We start from the raw sequence: 20,275 nt of genomic DNA on the forward strand, positions 1-20,275 counted from the left end.
AGAGCAATCTAAAACCTAAGCAAGCAGCAAGAAAGACAATAAAGATTAAAATGCAAACAAATGAAATAAAGAATAGAAAAACACGAAAGACAATCAATGAAAACAAAAATTGTTTCTTTGAAAAGATCCCCAAAATTGACAACCCTTTAGTTATAGTGACCAAGGAGAAAATGAGGGAACACAAAAATTACAAATGAATAAAACAATACTGCTATTGATTATACAGAAATAAAAAGTATTATAAAGGAATACTATGAACAACTGTACAACAACAAAGTGGATAACTTGGAGGAAAAGAACAAATTCCTAGAAAAACACAAACTACTAAAACTGAAGAAAAAACGGAATCTCTAAAAAGGCTTATAGCAAGAGATTGAATTGGTGATTAAAAACACTTCCAAACAGATATAAGTGCAGACTCAAAGGACTTCACTGGTAAATTCTACCAAACATTTAAATGAGAATTAATACCAATCTCTGACAAACTCTTCCCAAAAAAAGAAAAAAAAAAAAAGGAGATAATACTTCTATGGGGCCAGGGGCCAGTAATACTCTGATACCAAAGCTAGACAAAGACATCATGAGATATCTACAGACCAATATTCTTTATAGCTATTGATGCAAAAATCTTCCACAAAATATTAGCAAACCAAATTAATAAAATAAAAAATAAAAGCCACATGATCATATCAATTGAGAAAAGGCATTTTCCAAAATCCAACACTGTCTTGTCATAAAACTCATTTAACAAACCAGGAATAGAAAGGAACTTCCTAAACCAGACAAAGGGCATCCACAAAAAAAAAAAATCATAGCTAATATTATACTTAATAGTGAAAGACTGAATGGATCACTCCTAAACTTAGGAACAAGAAAACAATGTTCTATTTCTTACAATTTCTACTCAACATTTCACTGCAGGTGTAACTAACCATTGTAATTAGGTAAGAAAAAAAAAACAAGCAAACAAAATCAGCATCCAGAAAGGAATAAGTATAACTATCTCTAGTCATAGATGATATGAATTTGTAGCAAATCCTAAGGAACCAACTAAAAAAAAAAACTATTAAACACAAATAACCAGGTTCAACAAGGTTGCAGGATATAAGATTAACATACAAATTCAATCTATTTCTATACAACAGCAATGACCAACCCAAACATAAAAGAATGAAATTAAGAAAAGAGCTGCATTTACAATCACATCAAAAAGAATAAAATACTCAGGAATATATTCAATATTTAACAAAAATAGTACAGGACTCACTCACTGGAAACTACAAAACGTTGGAAAAAATTAAAGACAAAACATGCTACATTCATGGGTTGTTAAGACTTAATATTGTTAGGATATCAGTACTCCCCTTATTGGTCTACATATTCAGCACAATTACTATTATGATCCAAGCTGCCTTTTCTGCAGAAATTAAAAAACATCCTAGAACTCATTTGGATATGCAAGGAACCCAGAATAGCCAAACAATCTTTAAAAACGAGAACAAAGTTGGAAGATTCACATATCCCAATTTCAAAACTTACTATATAGTTGCAGTGATCAACACATTATGGTACTGACATAAAGACAAACATGTAAAACAATGGAAGTCAATTAAGAGTTCAGAAATAAACTCTTACATTCATAATCAATTTTGACAGAGTGCCATCCAAAACAATTTAATTGACAAAGTACAGTCTTTTCAACAAATGGTGCAGGGACAACTGAATGTCCAAATGCAAAAAAAATAAAGTTGGACCTTTTCTTACATAAAAATTAACTAAAAATGGATCAGAGACTTCAATGTAAGTGCTAAAACTATAAAACTCTTAGAAGAAAACAGAGGAGTAAATCTTTATGGTCTTGGATTAGGCAATGGTTTGTTAAATATGATACCAAAAGTACAAGTGACAAAAGATAAAATAGATAAATTGGGATCCATCTAAATTAAAATATTTTGTACTGCAAATGATACTATAAAGAAAGTAGGGGAAAAAAACACAGAATGGGAGTAAATAATTGTAAATCATGTACCTGAAAAGGGACTGGTATCAGTTATAAAGAACTCTTGTTAAGTCTTTAATAAAAAGGTAAACAATTATATAATGAAAATTATCATTATTTTATAACTATAATTTAAAATTTTTAAATGAGCAAAGGATTTGAATAGATGTTTCTCCAAAGACCATTTACAAATGGCTAATAAACACATTAAGAAGATGCTCAACGTCATTTGCCACTGGGGAAATGCAGATGAAAACCATAATACAGGGACTTCCCTGGTGGCGCAGTGGTTAAGAATCCGCCTGCCAATGCAGGGGACACAGGTTCAAGCCCTGGTCTGGGAAGATCCCACATGCCATGCAGCAACTAAGCCCATGCGCCACAACAACTGAGCCTGCGCTCAAGAGCCCGCGTGCTACAACTACTGAGCCCTAACGCCTAGAGCCCATGCTCCGCAACAAGAGAAGCCACCGCAATGAGAAGCCCGCGCACCACACAGAAGAGTAGCCCCCACTCGCGGCAACTAGAGAAAGCCCGCGCACAGCAACGAAGACCCAACACAGCCAAAAATAAATAAATAATTTTTTTAAAAAAATTAAAATTAAAAAAAAAACCATAATACATTTACAGTCAATTAGATACTCAATGAGATACTACTTTATACCCTTTAAGATGGATATAATGGAACACTCTATGACATACATCACAGCAAGATTCTTTTTGACCCAGCTCCCAGAGAAATGGAAATAAGAACACAAATAAACAAATGGGACCTAATGAAACTGAAAAGCTTTTGCACAGCAAAGGAAACCATAAACAAGACCAAAAGACAACCCTCAGAATGGGAGAAAATATTTGCAAATGAAGCAACTGACAAAGGATTAATCTCCAAGATTTACAAGCAGCTCATGCAGCTCAATAACAAAAAAACGAACAACCCAATCCAAAAATGGGCAGAAGATCTAAATAGACATTTCTCCAAAGAAGATATACAGATGGCCTACAGACACATGAAAGAATGCTCAACATCATTAATCATTAGAGAAATGCAAATCAAAACTACAATGAGATATCATCTCACACCGGTCAGAATGGCCATCATCAAAAAATCTAGAAACAATAAATGCTGGAGAGGGTGTGGAGGAAAGGGAACACTCTTGCACTGTTGGTGGGAATGTAAATTGATACAGCCACTATGGAGAACAGTATGGAGGTTCCTTAAAAAACTACAAATAGAACTACCATACGACCCAGCAATCCCACTACTGGGCATATACCCTGAGAAAACCATAGGTCAAAAAGAGTCATGTACCAAAATGTTCATTGCAGCTCTATTTACAATAGCCAGGACATGGAAGCAACCTAAATGTCCATCGACAGATGAATGGATAAAGAAGATGTGGCACATGTATACAATGGAATATTACTCAGCCATAAAAAGAAATGAAATGGAGGTATTTGTAATGAGGTGGATGGAGTTAGAGTCTGTCATACAGAGTGAAGTAAGTCAGAAAGAGAAAAACAAATACAGTATGCTAACACATATATATGGAATCTAAGGGAAAAAAAAAAAAAAAAAAAGGCCATGAAGAACCTAGTGGCAAGACGGGAATAAAGACACAGACCTACTAGAGAATGGACTTGAGGATATGGGGAGGGGGTGGGGTGAGATGTGACAGGGTAAGAGAGTGTCATGGACATATATACACTACCAAATGTAAAATAGATAGCTAGTGGGAAGCAGCCGCATAGCACAGGGAGATCAGCTCGGTGCTTTGTGACCACCTAGAGGGGTGGGATGGGGAGGGTGGGAGGGAGGGAGATGCAGGAGGGAAGAGAAATGGGAACATATTGTATATGTATAACAGATTCACTTTGTTATAAAGCAGATGCTAACACACTATTGTAAGGCAATTATACTTCAATAAAGATGTTTGGAAAAAAAAAAAAAAAGATGGATATAATGAAAAAGAGGTAACAAATATTGATGAAGATGTGGAGAAACTGGAACCCTCTACATTGCTGTTGGTTATGCAAAATGGTGTAGCCTCTGTTTTTCTAACAGTTCAGCAGTTCCTCAAAAGGTTAAACCATAGAGTACCACTTGACCCGGCAATTCCCACTACTAAGTATATACTCAAGGGAAATGAAAGCATACATCCACACAAAAACTTGTATGTAAATGCTCATAGCAGCATTATTCATAACAGCCAATAAGTGCAAACAATCCAAACGTCCAGCAGCTGATCAATGGATAAACAAAATGTGGCATATCCATACAATGGGATAATCTTCAGCAACAATAAGGAATAAAATACTAATATATGCTATGCCATGGATGAACCTCAAAAGTGTTACACTAAGTGAAAGAGGTCAGACACAAAAGACCACATGTTGTGTGACTTGATTTACATGAAAAATCAGAATAAGCAAGCTACAGAGACAGAGAACAGATTAATGGTTGCCAGGGCTGGGGTGACTGGGAGGATGGGGGTGAGGAATGACTGCTAAGGGGTACACGTTTTTCTCTGGTGTGACAAAAATGTTCTAAAACCTAGATTGTGGTGATGGTTGTACAATTCTGAGAAGACACTAAAACCACTGAATTGTATACTTTAAATGGATTCATTTTACAGCATGGAAATTGTATCTGAATAAAAATGTTTTTACTTTGGTTAAAACCAAACTATAGTGTTGAAGGAAACAAACTGGATCCATAAATTATAAAAAGAAAAATGCGAGTGATTACTACGAAGATTTGGGATGATGCTTACTTCTGAGAGAAGAGAGGGCTGGGACTGACACAGGACACAAGGAAGAATTTCAAGGGTGACTCATGAAGTTCTAATTCTTGACCTGGGTGCTACTGGCATTGTAATAACTCATTAAATCATATATCTGATTTGGGTGATTTTCATACCTTTGTTTTATTTTATAATAAAAACACTTTTTAAGGGACATTTTTGGATTTTTTTAAAAACAGGAATTTGAGGTTATATGCTAATCATCTGACTAAATTATTGTCAATATAATAATGAAATATCCTATATTTGCACTGTCCCATACAGTTACTGAGCACTTGAAATGTGGCCAGCACGACTGAGGAACTGAATTTTTAATTGATTTTAATTCTAACGAATTTAAGTTCAAATTTAAATAACCACACGCGGCTGGTGGTTATCACATGGACAATGCAGGCTTGGAACATACAACTACTATAAAATTTTTGGCAGATATGTATTTTTCAAGAACAATGGATGAATAAGCTAACCTTTAAAATTTTTAAAAATGTACATATCGCAAAGATGGCAGCTTTGCGACAACCGTAATTTGTTTTTAAGTTTCCATAAACTTCTTGAAGAACAACCAAATAAACAAATATGTCTATATCTATATATAGATATAAATATAGATATAGACATAGGTATATATGGCATACGTTATATATGGTATAATGTTGGAATCGGATGTTCTTGTCTTACTGGACAGAGTTCTTAATATGACAGGGAGCTCTTAACCGCAGTCATATCTCCAAATTTCATCCAAATTATCAAGGAAATGAAAATGGCCACCTAGTCTGAACACCACTGAAGTGATTTCTACAATACATCACCAACTCCCATCCCTGCCCTGTCACAGACTCCAAGAAACACCACTTCCTCCAGAATCTTAAACAAATCCAACTAGATGTAAAGCCTACAGTGTTTTTGTCACCCTCCAATTTGTTCCCCAGAGTGGGTCCTCAGTTCTCCAGATTGGGTTTTATGACGAGTTTCTATCACTAAAAATGGTCCTTAACATTCAATCACTCAACAAACAATGACTAATTATGTTAGGAACTATATTAAGAAACAGATGAAAAGTACAGTCTTTGTCCTGAAAGAAATTATAGTCCAGAGGAGGATAAGCACCAAATAAACCTCCAGAATTGAGCAGTGTGTTGAAGAGCTAAATGAGTACAATTTACATACCTCCACGGCTGTACAGAAAAGGAGCATCTAACTCCCAGGGACAGAAAAGGGACCAGGGAAGCAGGGTGATAGTAGAGGCATCCCTGAGCTAAGTCCTGGGAGATAAGCAGTGAAGGGAGACAGAGAAGTGTTTCAGGCAAAGAGAAAACATGCAAAGGCTCAAAAGCGCAAGAGAACTCAGAATCATGGCAAGTTCGGGTACTAACGCCCAGGACAAGTGGAGAAGTGAGAGAAGCTAGCACTAGCCAGACAGGCAGAGACCCAGGTCTGAAGCACTCTGCTTGCATGCGAGGGAGTCTGGATTTTATCTGGAAGGTGTAGGAGGCCAAAGAATTTTGAGCTCAGGAATAATGTGATTAGACCTGCATTAAAAAAAAAAAAATCACTCTGCAACAGTATGAAGTATAAATAAGAGAAAGTCTGAGATTGGAGACAGGACAAGCACTTTTAAAGAGCATTACAGCAATATGGGTGAAAAGACACAGCTCAAACTAAAGCAGAGACAGTAAGGATGGAGATGAAATGATGCACTGGAGGGATATTTAGAGCATGGAACATAAATCGACCATACATGGGGGTAACAAAGAATAAAGAATCACGGTGAGCTCCAGGTTTCTTACGTGAGAAAAAGGACACTGCCATTCATCAATTAAAAAAAAAAAAAAAAAAAAAAGAGGAACAAGTGCAGGTTTGAGAGTAATTTTGAGTTCTGAAACTCAGAAAGGTGGTAGTAAAATTAATAATATCAAATGTCCCCAGAGAGGTTATTAAGTAAGCTCAGCTCTACAAGCCCTAGCTCAGACTTACTGATTTAGAAGCTCTGGGGATGGAACCCAGGGGTCTGTATTTTAATCACCCTCCAAATGATTCTGATGTACACGCTAAACCTGGAGAAGCACTGGTCTTGCAAAACACTAGCGGTAATAGTGGCAAAGGCCCAGGCAATTGGGTGGGCACGGATGATGACAGAAGCGGAGGTTTACGATTAGGAGCAGCAGAATCCAGGTTACAGGCGATTTACGGAATAAACTGGAGGAAAAGAAATGCAGACAGCACGCATAGACCCTTCTTTCAATAAGCCTGAAGAGAAAGAGGAGACAGACTAAAAATAAAGATGAGCAAAAATGATGAACAGAATAAAGTCCTCCAAGTGCAAAAAGGATTCAGAGCCCAGGCAGAGGAGCTGGCCTTGGAAGGGATGGTGGACACAAGTGGCTGGCCTCACCAGTCCACTCTCCGTCCTAGATACCAGAATCCTAATTTTGTTCTTCTCTGGGAGGAGGGCTGGAGGGCCATGAATCTTGAGTAGCCAAAGCCAGTCACTGGACTTCTATATCCCTTGCCACTGACTGGTTTAGAAATGGGATATATCATGTAAATTTGGGTAGTGAAGCCTTCTTGGAGGTTTCTTTTTCTCTCTGAAAAAAGACATAAGAAACATGCTATGGCTTGAATATTTGCGTCCCCCAAAAACCCTATGTCAAAGCCCTAATGCCCAATGTGATGGTATCTGGAGGTGAGGTCTTTGGAGGCTATTAGGGTTAGATTAGGTAAGGAGCACGGAGCCCCAGAATGGGATTAGTGTCCTTATAAAATAGGAGACTAGAGCTCTCTCTCTCCGCCGTGCGAGGAAACAGGAAAAAGACAGTTGTCTGCAAGCTCATGAAGAATCAAATCTTCAGGCACCTTGATCTTGGTCTTCCCAGACTCCAGAACTGTGAGAAATAAAATGTCCGTTGCTGAAGCCACCCAGTATATAGCATTTTGTTATAGCAGCCCGAACCAAGACAAGAGACACCTCTTCTTACAGTCTTGGGTGCTTTGATATGAGGATGTCAATCTTGGAGCTAAAGCTGCCTGCCGTCTTGAGACCAGGAAGGGACAAGCTTGAGGACAAAAGCTAACTCATCATGATAGCAGAACAGAAAGACAGAAAGATCCCAAGAGCCTAATGACAGCAGTTAGCTGCTACATGAACCAACTATAAAACCATCTTTCTTCCAGAGTTCTAGTTATATGAGATCATTAAATTTACTTACTATTTAAGTTGTTCACAGTTGAGTCTTCAGTTATTTGTCAGCTGAAAGCATTCTAACTAATACAGAAAGAAAGATTTTCAGGAGATGGGTGTGGATGAAATTAACTTGGCCTACTGGAGACCTGGGAATTTGAAGGAGTTTCAGCCTGAAGTTCCACTTATTAAACAAAATGAAGCTCATGTAGTTCTATTTTATAAAGGGACTGACCTTAACAGTTCTTTTCCGCTTAAAAAAAAACCCTAGTATTTCTAATGATAACAATAGCTAGTAATGAAGATAATGATGATGATAATTATGACGGTGCTAAGTAAGCTAAGCTCAAGGTTATTAAAGTATTTTTGAAAGGTAGGTATTTTATCCATGTACTGTTTACCTTCAGCATTCCATTTGACTTCAATAGTGAAACCACACCAATCTCTCTTACTTTCTGCTTACAATTTTCATGTCAGTTTCATTTTCCATACTTTCATAGTACACAACACTACACCACAATATAGTTTATGGAGTAATCCTTAACTTTAAAGAACAAACACTCTGAAAACAAAACAACTTGTAAAAAGATTTCTATTTTTATTTCCACATATTTTCTAAATCTGTCCCTCCATCTGTGGAATGATTCCTCTGACTCCTATCCGAGGGTGGAAAATCAACACTGCAGCCACACAGATAAACACCGAGAAAGCATGATTGGAGCACAAATAACAAAAAGCACTAGAGTTGTATGCCTATTTCCAAGCAGTCCCCAAATGGTGAAAAAAAAAATTTTTGGAAGTTAAATTGTAAGTTTTTGAAGCCCAAAACATTTTCCTACAGAAACAATGTTACTATGAGTCATTCCATTACTAGGCCAGTCCATAAAAGCCTTATGAAACCATATGCATAGGACTATTGTTTGAACTACCCCCAGGCAGAATAATCCTTTTTCCTTTGGAAGATACATCGTTTTCTCCCTCCACCCTCCACCAGGTCCCAGGGGAAAGGGCCTCATCATGGACTCTGTTCCCTTCTCCAGCCTCATCCCTCACAACTCTCCCTCCCCACACTCTGTGGTCCAGCCATACCACCCTCCTTCAACCTGCAGGGCCTTCTCCCCTCCAAGTCGTCGCTGTCATGCCCTTCCCGTCCTCTTCGTGGTCACCTCCGCTCGGACTTGCAGTCTCGGTTTAAATGCTGCTTCCACGGGAAAGCTGTCCCTTGTCCCCATACTGAGTCGTGTGGCCGAGCCACACTTCCCCACCACAGTCTGCATCACACTGCATGGTACCCACTTTGCCAATCTCCCCCATAATCTCTGCCGTGTCGGGGATACATTTTATGTTATCTTAAGCCCAGAGATCAGAAAAGTGGCTGGCATTTGAAGATGTTTAATACATATTTGTTTGTATGAATGAATTTTCATAAGAGAAGGTACTCCAATGCTTTTAAAACTGGATCTATGGAATACTTAACATGATCTATGGTCATTACCAAGGACTCAAGGGGTTTTCCAAAGGAGACTTCTCCACTTCTGAACTTATACCTACAGCTTGTTCATATGCAGGAGGCTCGCCTATCCAATTTCCTCCACACTGTTGGTTTATAAAGTAACTTAAATGGAACATTAAAATTCTCGCAAGCAGGAATAAGCATATTTTCTAATAATACCTTTATCTCTTTCTTGCAGGTAATGTCATTCATTCTCATGGCTTTTACTTCCTATAACTGAGGAAGTGCTGATTCCCAAATTTGCATCTCTAGGCCTGATTTTCTCTTGAGTTGAAGATCCAAGTGTCCAGCTGTCTATAATTTTCAACCTGAATGTCCCACAAGGACTTCACTCCATCTCCCAGGCCCGCCCCACCCTGTCTTTTCTCCTGTGTTCCCCATTTGATACAGACATCATCATCTAGGCACGGGAGCCTGAAACTCAAGTTCTCTCACCCTCGCTACTTAAAGACTGGTCCATGGACCGGCAGTGCTGTTCATCTCCTGGAAACCCAGAGTCGCTGGCCCTACCCCAGACCCGCTGCATCAGGAGCTACCTTGACACAAAATCCCCAGGCGATGCATGTGCACACTAAAAGTTAAGAAGCATCGACCCACAACTCCTCGTTCTCCCCACCCCTACACATCAGCTCTGTCGCTAAGTCTACACAGGAAACTGTCCCACACGCGCTCCTTCCATCCACTGCTGTCATCACTGCCTTGATGTGAGCCACCAGCTCTTGTTGAGGACACTGCAGCGGCCGCTCAGTCCATCTCACTCCTCTAACCATTGGCTCTCAGCCAGAATTTCAGAAGAGACATTCAGTTGCACAGCCGTGAATTTTGAGAGAGACCATGTGGTTGAACAGCTTCTGTGAGCCAGGCTCTGAGGCACAATCGCCCACCCCTAACTTCAGGAACCCCCCAGACAGGTGGCAGGTGTTGACTGATACACCCAAGACCACAGTACGGTGCTGAGTCAACTCGGAGCGCGGCGCCGCCGCAGCGCTGGGCTGGGTGGGATGCCCCGGTCCGAGCCGGCTGCTGCTCGAGGGAAGACAGAGCCCAGGAGGAAGAGGCGAAGGACGCAACATGGACCAGGCAGAAGAGTCGTATGTCATGTTGAGACGAAGGCAGTGGCTGGGGGTAGCTACCGCGCAAGAAACAGAAAACAGAAAATGGCCCCACTCCCTTAAAACCTCGCTGGAACTGGGAATTATCTTAATTTCCAGTGCTTCTGAGAGAATAGAAGGGGTAACCCAAGGCTGATTTAAAATGCACTTCTTTGATTACCCGTTTTTATTACTAATTGTACTCCTCACTACCTGCTAAAATTCTCTGTCCACCTATGTCCTAAATCTTGACAGTTTTTTCCTCATTAAGTTTGAGAGAACTCCTCCGGTATTACAGATATTAACCCTCAGTCACACTTGATATGAGCTTTTCCCCCAGTCCATTATATTATTTTTCCATTGTGAACAGGTCTTCAATTTTATATATTCAAACTGATGATCTTTTCTTTGGTGAGTTTTTCATTGCTCCAAATTCTGAGTTATCAAACTTTCACAAATCTGATGAGTAGTACACTCTATTTTCTACTACTTTGTCTAAAAAGTGATTGTAAAAATACCTCGCTCTGGATACCAGCTAGACCTGATAAAGACATGATGTGCATAAACATTCACACATAGCCATTAACCTTCCTCTTCCAATCCTACTCCCACCCCTTTGCTAAGATACAGCCAGGGAATTTGCTTTCATCCCAACTCCTCGCTTATTTTATTCAAATTCCCTCACACTACAAGGCTGGGAAGGCAGCAGCTGGAACAGGTGTCCTGCGCACTATCTTTAGAGATGGCCCTGAGACACCCACACCCTCTATAGAAGAGTTAAGAATGAATATTTTAAGGTACATATTGGGGACAGAAAACATTTAAGGGATGCTAAATTTAAAGTACTGGTGGCAATAGTCACTGCTATACTTTCTAAGCCCCTAAAACTAGAAATCAAATATCTAGGAATTCTTTAAGGGTCTGCCATGCCATAGCCCTTTGACTTCATGTTATGGAAGACAATTTTCAAATTGAAAAAAGGGCTTAAGGAGCCTTCTACGCTGCTGGTGGGAATGTAAACTGGTTCTCCATGATGGAGAACAGTACGGAGGTTCCTTAAAAAACTAAAAATAGAGCTACCAAACGATCCTGCAATCCCACTCCTGGGCAAATATCTGGAGAAAACTATAATTCAAAAAGATGCATGCACCCCAATGTTCATTGTAGAACTATTGACAATAGCCAAGACATGGAAGCAACCTAAATGTCCATCGACAGATGAATGGATAAAGAAGATGTGGTACATATATACAATGGAATACTACTCTGCCATAAAAAAGAAGAAATAATGCCATTTGCAGCAACATGGATGGACCTAGAGATTGTCATACTGAGTGAAGTAAGTCAGACAAAGACAAATATCATATATTGCTTATATGTGGAATCTAAAAAAAAAAGATACAAATGAACTTATTTACAAAACAGAAACGGACCCTCAGACATAGAAAACAAACGTACAGTTACCGGGGGCAGGGGGGAGAAGGGGTAAATCAGGAGTTTGGGATTAACATACATACACTACTCTGTATAAAACAGATAACCAACCAACAAGGTCCTACTGTATAGCACAGGGAACTCTACTCAATATTTTGTAATAACCTATAAAGGAAAAGAATCTGAAAAAGAATAGCTATATAGAGACTTCCCTGGCAGCCCAGTGGTTAAGACCTCACCTTCCAGTGCAGGGGGTGCAGGTTCGATCCCTGGTCAGGGAGCTAAGATCCCACATGCCCCACGGCCAAAAAACCAGAACAGAAGCAATACTGTAACAAACTCAGTAAAGACTTTAAAAAGAGTCCATATCAAAAAAAATCTTAAAAAAAAGGATATATATATATATGTATACATAGGTATATATAGATAGATATATATATAACTGAGTCACTGTGCTATACACCTGAAACTAACACAACACTGTAAATCAACTATACTCCAATTTTTTAAAAAAGGGAAAAATTCATGAAAATAAATTACCAAATTTAAATAAATAAATAAATAAATAAAAAGGGCTTCATCTGTGGTGGTTTGCAGCTGAACATGACTGACCCCCATGGGAATGCGGAACTCAGAGGGCAGGGGCGCGGTCTAGATGTCACGATGCGGGAGCACACACACGCTGCCATCAGTGAGGGACCAGGGATCCTCAGCGTTCCACAACGTGCAGGGCCACCCTGTAGGACAACAACCTTCCCACCCCAAATGCCAACTGCCACCCCACTTCAGCTGAGAGCCTTACAGCCCAAACGACCTGCTCGCAAGGTCTGGTGCAGACACGTCTCCTGACTTCCACTGGTTCTACCCGCCCTGGCACAGGTACTTGTTTTAGAGTGGGAGGGCCAGCCCAGGAGAAGACTGCGAGGTGGGCCTGGCTGCACTGGATGCCCTGCTTACCCCCCCCCACCCACACCGTGGGGTCTCTCATTTCACCACCCAACCTGCCGTGCATTCGTTCAAGCAACATCCCCACAAGGTCCTGGCTTTGGCTACTCTCTTCTCTCTCTGATCCACCAAATCCTGCTTCCTTAGATCTTAGAAAATACTTGATAAACAAATCACACTAAGATGTTCATCTCATGATGACACCATGCATTCCTCTTCTCAGGGATACCTGTATTTAAGGCGTAAACCAAAGATACCATTCCTTACCATCTCCTCTACAGCCACCCTGGTGCGAGCTCCTCCCACCTTTTCCCCTGGATCACCGCAGTATTCTTAACTAGTCTTCCTGCTTCAACCCTCCAACTTACAGTCTGTTCTCAACAAAGACCTGACCTAAATGAGAGCCTATCATTTCTTAGCCCCAAACTCTCTGACAGCTCCCTAGTTCACTCAGAATAAAAGCCGAAGTACCTCCAGTGCCCTGCAAGGTCACGCATGATCTGAAATGAGGAAAGCTGGAGGGCAGTAAATCGGGAGAAAGAACAAGAGTCCACTTTGGTTCTGTTAAATTTGTTACGAGACAGTCAGATGGAGCTGCCGAAAGGCGTTATCCTTAGACCCTCAGAAGGGAGCTTCAGGCTTGGTAAGTGGGTCTCCACTGGGGGTGATTTTGCCCCCCAGGAGATACTCGGCAATGAGTGGTGACACTTCCGGTTGTCACACCGGGGACAGAGGGGGTTCTACTGGCATCTAGTGGGTAGAGGCCAGGGATGCTGCTGAACATCCTGCAAGGCACAAGACAGCCCTGCAACAAACTGTCATCCAGCCCCAAATGTCACTAGTGCCGAGGCTGAGAGAGCGTGGGCGAGAGACCTGAACACGGGAGACTTACTCAAATAGGTCATATTTAAAATCAAAAGGGCGAGGGGAGAAAAAGAGGACTAAACCTTGAGGAGCTCCTCACTGAGAAGTCAGGCAGAAGTGGAGGAACCAACACAGAAGACTGAAAAGGACCAGCCAGAATGGGAAAAGGAGAGCCAGGAAAGGGTGGTGTGACAAAGGCCAAGAGCAGAGGGTTCCCGAAAGGAAGCAATGGGCAACTGTGGTCAACTGCGTGGAGGACTGCTGAGACGCCAGGTAACACGGGAGGGGCGAGAGGTCTGAAAGCCCGGAGGCGGGATGCTGTGGGGAGTGAGATAAAAGGCACCTGGGGGGCTACTGGCAATTCTGAGGCTGCAGAGTGTACGCACCATTGACGTGAACCCAACACGCAGGTAGCTGGGCTCACCCAGTCCTGAGTGTTCGCCAGGCAGGAGATCAAAGGGGTGCACAGGGATGGGGGCAATCTGCAGGAGAGTAACTGGAACTGGGGCAGAAGCCTGGCTAAGGAAGGAACTGATGACCACAGGGAACTCATGAATAGAGAGAAATGGGGCGGGGGGTAATGAACTGAAAGTCTCAAGGAGTCATAAACACTTTCCCACATCAATAAATATAATTCTCTACCATGCTTTTAATTGCTTCATAGTAATATAGCCTATTTCTTGATATTATTAAAGTAAATGTGATTTTACTTTAAGAAGAAATAGCTATTTACCACCTGAATACTGCCAACCATCCTACTTACTCTTCCAGACAAGAATCAAATGGCATTTGTGGAAAAGATCGCATCACTGTGAAAGATATGCTAAATAACAGACCTGGGTTAAACTATGAGCTCTTTCATTTACTAACGTTGCGACCCTGAACAACTTAGCTAACGTCTCTGGACCTCAATCTCTCTAATTAACAGATTGTAGGAGGCAAAATAATGACACCTCCCCCAAGGATATCCACGTCCTAATCCCTGAAATCTGTGAATATGGTAGGTTACATGACAAGCGGGGATTAAGATTGCAAGTGCCAATCAACTGACCTTAAAATGAGAGTATCCTGGATTACTGAGATGCGTCCTTAACGGGAGAAGAGGGATGAAGAAGAGTCAGAACCAGAGAAATAGCATCCAAAAGACTCAATCTGCCACTGCTGACATTGGAAGGAGGCCACGAGCAAAGGAAGTGTGGGCAGCCTATAGAAGACAAACAGACAAGAAAACGCATCTCTACTGAAGCTTTCAGAAAGGAATGCAGCCCTATCAGCTCTCAGTAAGACCCATTTTGGGCTTCTGACCTCCAGAACTGTAAGATAATAAATTTGTGCTATTTCAAGGCATGAAGTTTTTGTTAATTTGTAACAGCAGCAACAGGAAACTCATACACAGGTAAAACAAATCATCCATAGACTGCTGTGCAGATTAGCCAAGATAACACACATAAAGTACCTAACAGAATGCCAAGTACATAGGAAGCATTTAAACAGCTGCTATTGATACTGTCAGTGCTAATACTATTAGTAGCACTAAAACCAATAGTGATCAACCCAAAGAACACTGGCTCAGTTCTAGAGTTGACTCAACTCTGTGACCTAAGATATCATATTTAACCTCTGCAGGACTCCGTTTTCTCACTTACAAAACAATGTGAGGGAGCCTCAAATAGATGCCTTCTAAAGTTTCTTCCAGCTCTAAAATTTTATGATTCTAAAATCTAACTCCTTAATGTCACATTCTACTTATTGCTAATTAACTGATTCAGAAAATCCTATTAAATAAAAATAGTAAGCCAAGCAGTTTTCATTTTATGTTTCAACATTTTCCGTATTTTATACTGCTGAGTTACAGCCTTATAAAGTTGAGTCATGGCATAAAATCACAGGCCTGCAAGCAAGGAAAAATATCTAAGTCATCCTGCTACTATTTAAAAGCCTCACAGTCAAACAATAATATTACTAGGATCTTCTCAAATAGCTCAAAGTATATCCCTACATATTACCTCATATATTCTTTTTTTAACAGCTTTACTGAGATATAACTCACCTACTATACAATTCACCCTTTTAAAGTACACTAGTCATTGATTTTAGTATATTCACAGAGTTGTGCAACCATCACCGCAAGCCATTTTAGACTGTTTGCATCATCCTGAGAAGAAGCTCCCTGCCCATCAGGAGTCACTCCCCATGCCCCCGCCTCCAATGCCCCCAGCCTACTCATCTACTTCTGTCCCTATGGAATGGCCCATTCTGGACATTTCATATAAATGGAATCATACAATATATTAAAACGTTTTGAGATTCATCCATGTTGCAGCATATGTCAGCACTTCGTTCCTTTTTTCTTGCTGAATAATATTCCATTGTGTGGACATACTACATTTTGTTTATCTATTCATCACTTGATGGACATCTGGGCTGTGTCTACTTTTTAACTATTAGGAATAATGCTGCGATAAACATTCACGTACAAGTGTTTGTGTGAATGTATGTTTTAATTTCTTTGGGGTATATACCTAAGAATGGAATTGCTGGGTAACCCATGGTAACTTGATGTTTTTAACCTTTTAAAGAACTGCCAAGCTGTTTTCCAAAGTGGCTGTCCCCTTATACATTCCCAGCAGCAATGTATAAAGGTTCCAACTTCTCCAAATCCTGACTAACACTTGTCATTACCTATCTCTGATTAGAGCCAAGTAGTGGCTATGGGTGCTGCCTTCTGTGGTTGTGATTTGCACACCCCTATGACGAACGCTGTTGAGCATCGTGTCATGTGCTTACTAGCCATTTGTAAGTCTTCTTTGGAGAAATGTCTATTCAGATCCTTTGCCCAGTTTTTAATTGGGTCATTTGTCCTTTTTACTACTGAGTTGTAAGAGTTCTGTATAAATTCTGGATACAAGTACATTATCAGATAAATAATTTTTATGTATTTTCTCCCACTCTGTGTATCTCATCTCATCTTAGTGCAGCTACTTGCACTAAATAAACAGATGCTGTGTTGCTACCCCCATCTTACAGATAGAATTGGCATGTCATTAAACAGACTTGACAACTGGCTGACTCAAAAGTAAGTTTACAGCTGTGCTCCTGGTTTTATTCACTTAAAGATGAATGAATATTGATATTCATTCATTGTTATGAATATACACTGTTATCAATGTATGTTGATAACACTGCGGCGGAATGTCCACGAAGTCTCCCCCAGTTCAACCCTGATGCTATCTTGTATCTATAACCAGACAATGTTATTTCCAAGTTATATCAAAGATGGTTCCTTCATTCACTGGCAAAAATAGTTATGAAGTGTTATGTAGCAGGCACTGTTTGACTCCTAGCTCAGGGATGCATTCCTGAACATGACCAAATCCTTACCCTCATTAGTCTGATAACTTGGCAGTATTATGCAAAGTCCCTAGCCCTAAAAAAATTTCTTAATAGCAAACAATCCAAAGAAAGAAATTTTTCATCTTAATGCTTAAAGATCCACCCTCAACTCAGAAGAAACACTACAGATTTTAATGTAAGCGATATCCTGTTTTTCAAAAAAATCCAAAGTGCCAAACTTATTTTGTGGCCTAGGACGACCTTGTTTTTGAGTATTGGCCTTAATAGGCCATCCCTTGCTTCTTATAAATCCTTTTTATAATGCAGCAGTGCTTAGTTTAATGACATTTGTCAAAATGAAACTTGACTAGAAGAGGAAAATACTCTCAGTTTTACCTGTAATCAGAAAAACCTGAAGGTCCCACCTCTCTATCCTGGCCAGTTCCTACTCCATGCTGAGCAAAAAAAAGTTATACTAGCTCCATTAAACATAAAAACAAAAATACAGAACAAAAATCCACTATCTTACAAAGGCAGTTCTAACCTTGTCTATCAAAGCATTCCTCGTACAAAGCAGAGGGACCACATAATCCTCAGAAGACTGAAGGCCCAGCCCTAAGTGGCCCAGGCAAACTTTAAATTTCTTAGACTGCTGTTTTTTCTCTTAAAGAGTTCCCACCAATGTTATATTCCAAACTATAATACATCTATGTTCTTTCGTTATAAAAAAAAACATTTACCATTCTTAATGAGGGTCAATATACGAATGTGTTGAGAAGGAAAAGATAGAACTCACAGCTTATCAGTAACTCAACGCTCATCCATCTTTACCGTGCAAATTTAGTAAATTAAGTTAACAGCCAGCAAGTAAAGCTAACGCTGGGGAAGACATGCCTGCCTCCTAGTTTTGAGTGCCCTCAGCACGCCACTTTGTAACTGGAGGTTCCCACACTCCCTTCGGCTAGAGGTGCCTAAGGATTAACAAGGCACAGCTCAGCTGGGGGAGCGTGACCCGAGGCGACCCCAGGCACGGCCGGCTGCAAGCAGCAGCCTCCGGGTTCAAGGCAGGCCTTTTCCACACTGTGACCTGGGAGGCATCTCGGGGTTGCTCCGCGGGGATCAGAGAAGAGCTGTAAGTGGGCAGAGCACTGCACTTCACCTGTCTTACGTACTGGGCCTCCACGGACATTTTCTGAAGACTGTAATCAGGCTGCAACGAAAAGGTCTGAAAACCTTAAGTCTAGAGGAAGTCTTGGCCAGGCAGACAACAATGTGCATCAGATCTGAAAGACGAGGTGAGGAAGAAAGGGGAGAATGAATAATGAAGCCGGTGGGGAGCAGAGTCAAAAACAGGAAAGGGTGTGGAATAAGGCAGGGGTCAGGGTCAGGCCTTTATCCACTGAAAAGAATGCCTATTGTGGAGTGGGTGCGTCTGCTTAAAGCAGCAGCCTGGGCTCCTTCACCCAGCAGCACTCAACTGCTCACACCTTCAACTCCAAAGTGCCGCTTGCGGGCCCCAGTCTCGCCTTCTCCTTGCTCCCCAGGTCCCCGGCCTCCGCTGCCCATCAGCTCCCCGCAGAGTAGCCAACGGTGAACCATCAGAAAGTGAACCGGCGATCCTCTGATTGGTGGGTGTCTTTCCCACGACACCTGACCCAAACCCTAATTCCTCAGGGCAGCCTGGACACACCACGCCTCTCTCCTCTCACTCGTGCGCCGCGCCCTGGCCAGGGCTCTGCCCGGGCTGCGTCCAGACCCACGTGCGCTGCTGTGTCCCGATGACGCTCGAGTCTGCTCCGAGGTCGCCTCTTCCTGTTCACGCTACCACTCTCTGACCCTTGACCCTTCTTCATTTCTCTCTTTAACATTTTCTCACTGTCTGAAATTATCCCTGTTTGCCGTCTGCCTCCCCCTAGGAGGAAGCTCTACCAGGGCGGGGACTTTGTTTTGCTCACTGTTTTGGTCTTGGGAGCCAGACCACTGAGAACAGTGCCTGGAAGACAGATGCTCGCCGTTTATGGAATGAGTGAATGAGCAAGTCCCGGTGATCTGAAGCGCTTTAGCCTCCAGCTTTCCCCCAACCCCCTCTCTCTTCGTACCTGGCCCCTCAGCCCGGCGCCCAGCTTTACCTCCCGTCCGCTGTGCCCTAGGACCTGACCGCCCAGGTCTGCAGTCACACCTCTGCCTGAACGCTCAGCTTTCTCGCTGGCCTGTCCTTCCCCTCAACCAGCCTGAGGATCGACTTCTTCACTCGCACACCGCAGCCACCCAGAGGTCACTGCTATGAAAAGCCCCAGCTGTGCCGACGGGGGACTCTGCAAACACACGGTCCCCCACCAGGAGCCCATCCATCTTTTTTAGGTCTCTCGATCCAGTCCCTCTCTCACAGCCGACAGAAACAATTCCAGGCTTCCATCACTTTCTTCACGCTTCCTCCCCTCCCCTCCACTCAGTAAGTGACATCACCTCCACAGGAACAAGAGAGGTCATGAGGTCAGACTCCCTCAGTTTCCTCCGTCCCTCCGATCACCGACCACACGCCCGCTCTCGCCTCCTTCCTGGCAGCGTGGAGGGCGGATGTCCTTCTTCCTGCCCGAAGCTAACCCCAGCCAGAGCTCTGGAAGGCACGCGAGCCAGCCCACCTCCTCAGGGATCTACCCTGTCACTGGTCCACCCGCCCCCTCCCCATCTTCACCTTCCCCTTCTCATCAGGCTTCTGCCCCACTGCACGCAGAGGCTCAAATCTCTCCCATCACAAAACAAATGAACAAACAAAACTAATATACTGCTCCAGACGTTAGGTCTCTCTCTTGCCTTTGTCCTCTTTTCCCTTTTCTCTTCGCAGCCAAGTGTCTTGTAAGACAGCGTGAACTCACTATTTTTACGGCTCCTCTTCCCCACTCCCAACTCACTGCTCGACCCCCTGAGATCTGGATTTTGCCTGCAAACACAAAACTGCTCTCTCCAAAATACATGTGACTTCTGAGCTGAAAATCCACTAAGAATTTATTAAACCTGTCAATTTAACATCGACATCTTGTCTTGTCTCCTGGCTTCAGTGACATTATTAGAGTGCTTGTCTCCTGGCTTCAGTGACATTATTCTTTCTTGGTG

The 20,275-nt window shown here is 41.8% G+C and overlaps 1 protein-coding gene and 1 pseudogene across 19 annotated transcripts in view; both read right to left on the reverse strand.

Annotated features, from left to right (window-relative positions):
- The window catches only part of ZNF438 (zinc finger protein 438), a 169,232-nt gene that overhangs the window by 135,586 nt on the left and 13,371 nt on the right, over positions 1 to 20,275 (reverse strand). For 6 of the 19 annotated variants that reach the window (XM_057542868.1, XM_057542876.1, XM_057542864.1 and 3 more), the window contains one exon: positions 14,880 to 15,032. The exons of 12 other annotated variants lie outside the window; for them this stretch is intronic. The gene's annotated coding sequence lies outside the window, so the exon portion shown is untranslated. Of the gene's footprint in view, positions 1 to 14,879; positions 15,033 to 19,627; positions 19,646 to 20,275 lie in introns of those variants that run through there. One more of the 19 variants, XM_057542871.1, reaches the window with a different exon arrangement.
- Positions 1 to 20,275, reverse strand: part of LOC102998180 (probable ATP-dependent RNA helicase DDX10) — a 94,605-nt pseudogene that overhangs the window by 72,985 nt on the left and 1,345 nt on the right.

This window comes from Balaenoptera acutorostrata, chromosome 3, assembly GCF_949987535.1.
Source record: "Balaenoptera acutorostrata chromosome 3, mBalAcu1.1, whole genome shotgun sequence".
Classification (NCBI taxonomy): domain Eukaryota; kingdom Metazoa; phylum Chordata; class Mammalia; order Artiodactyla; family Balaenopteridae; genus Balaenoptera; species Balaenoptera acutorostrata.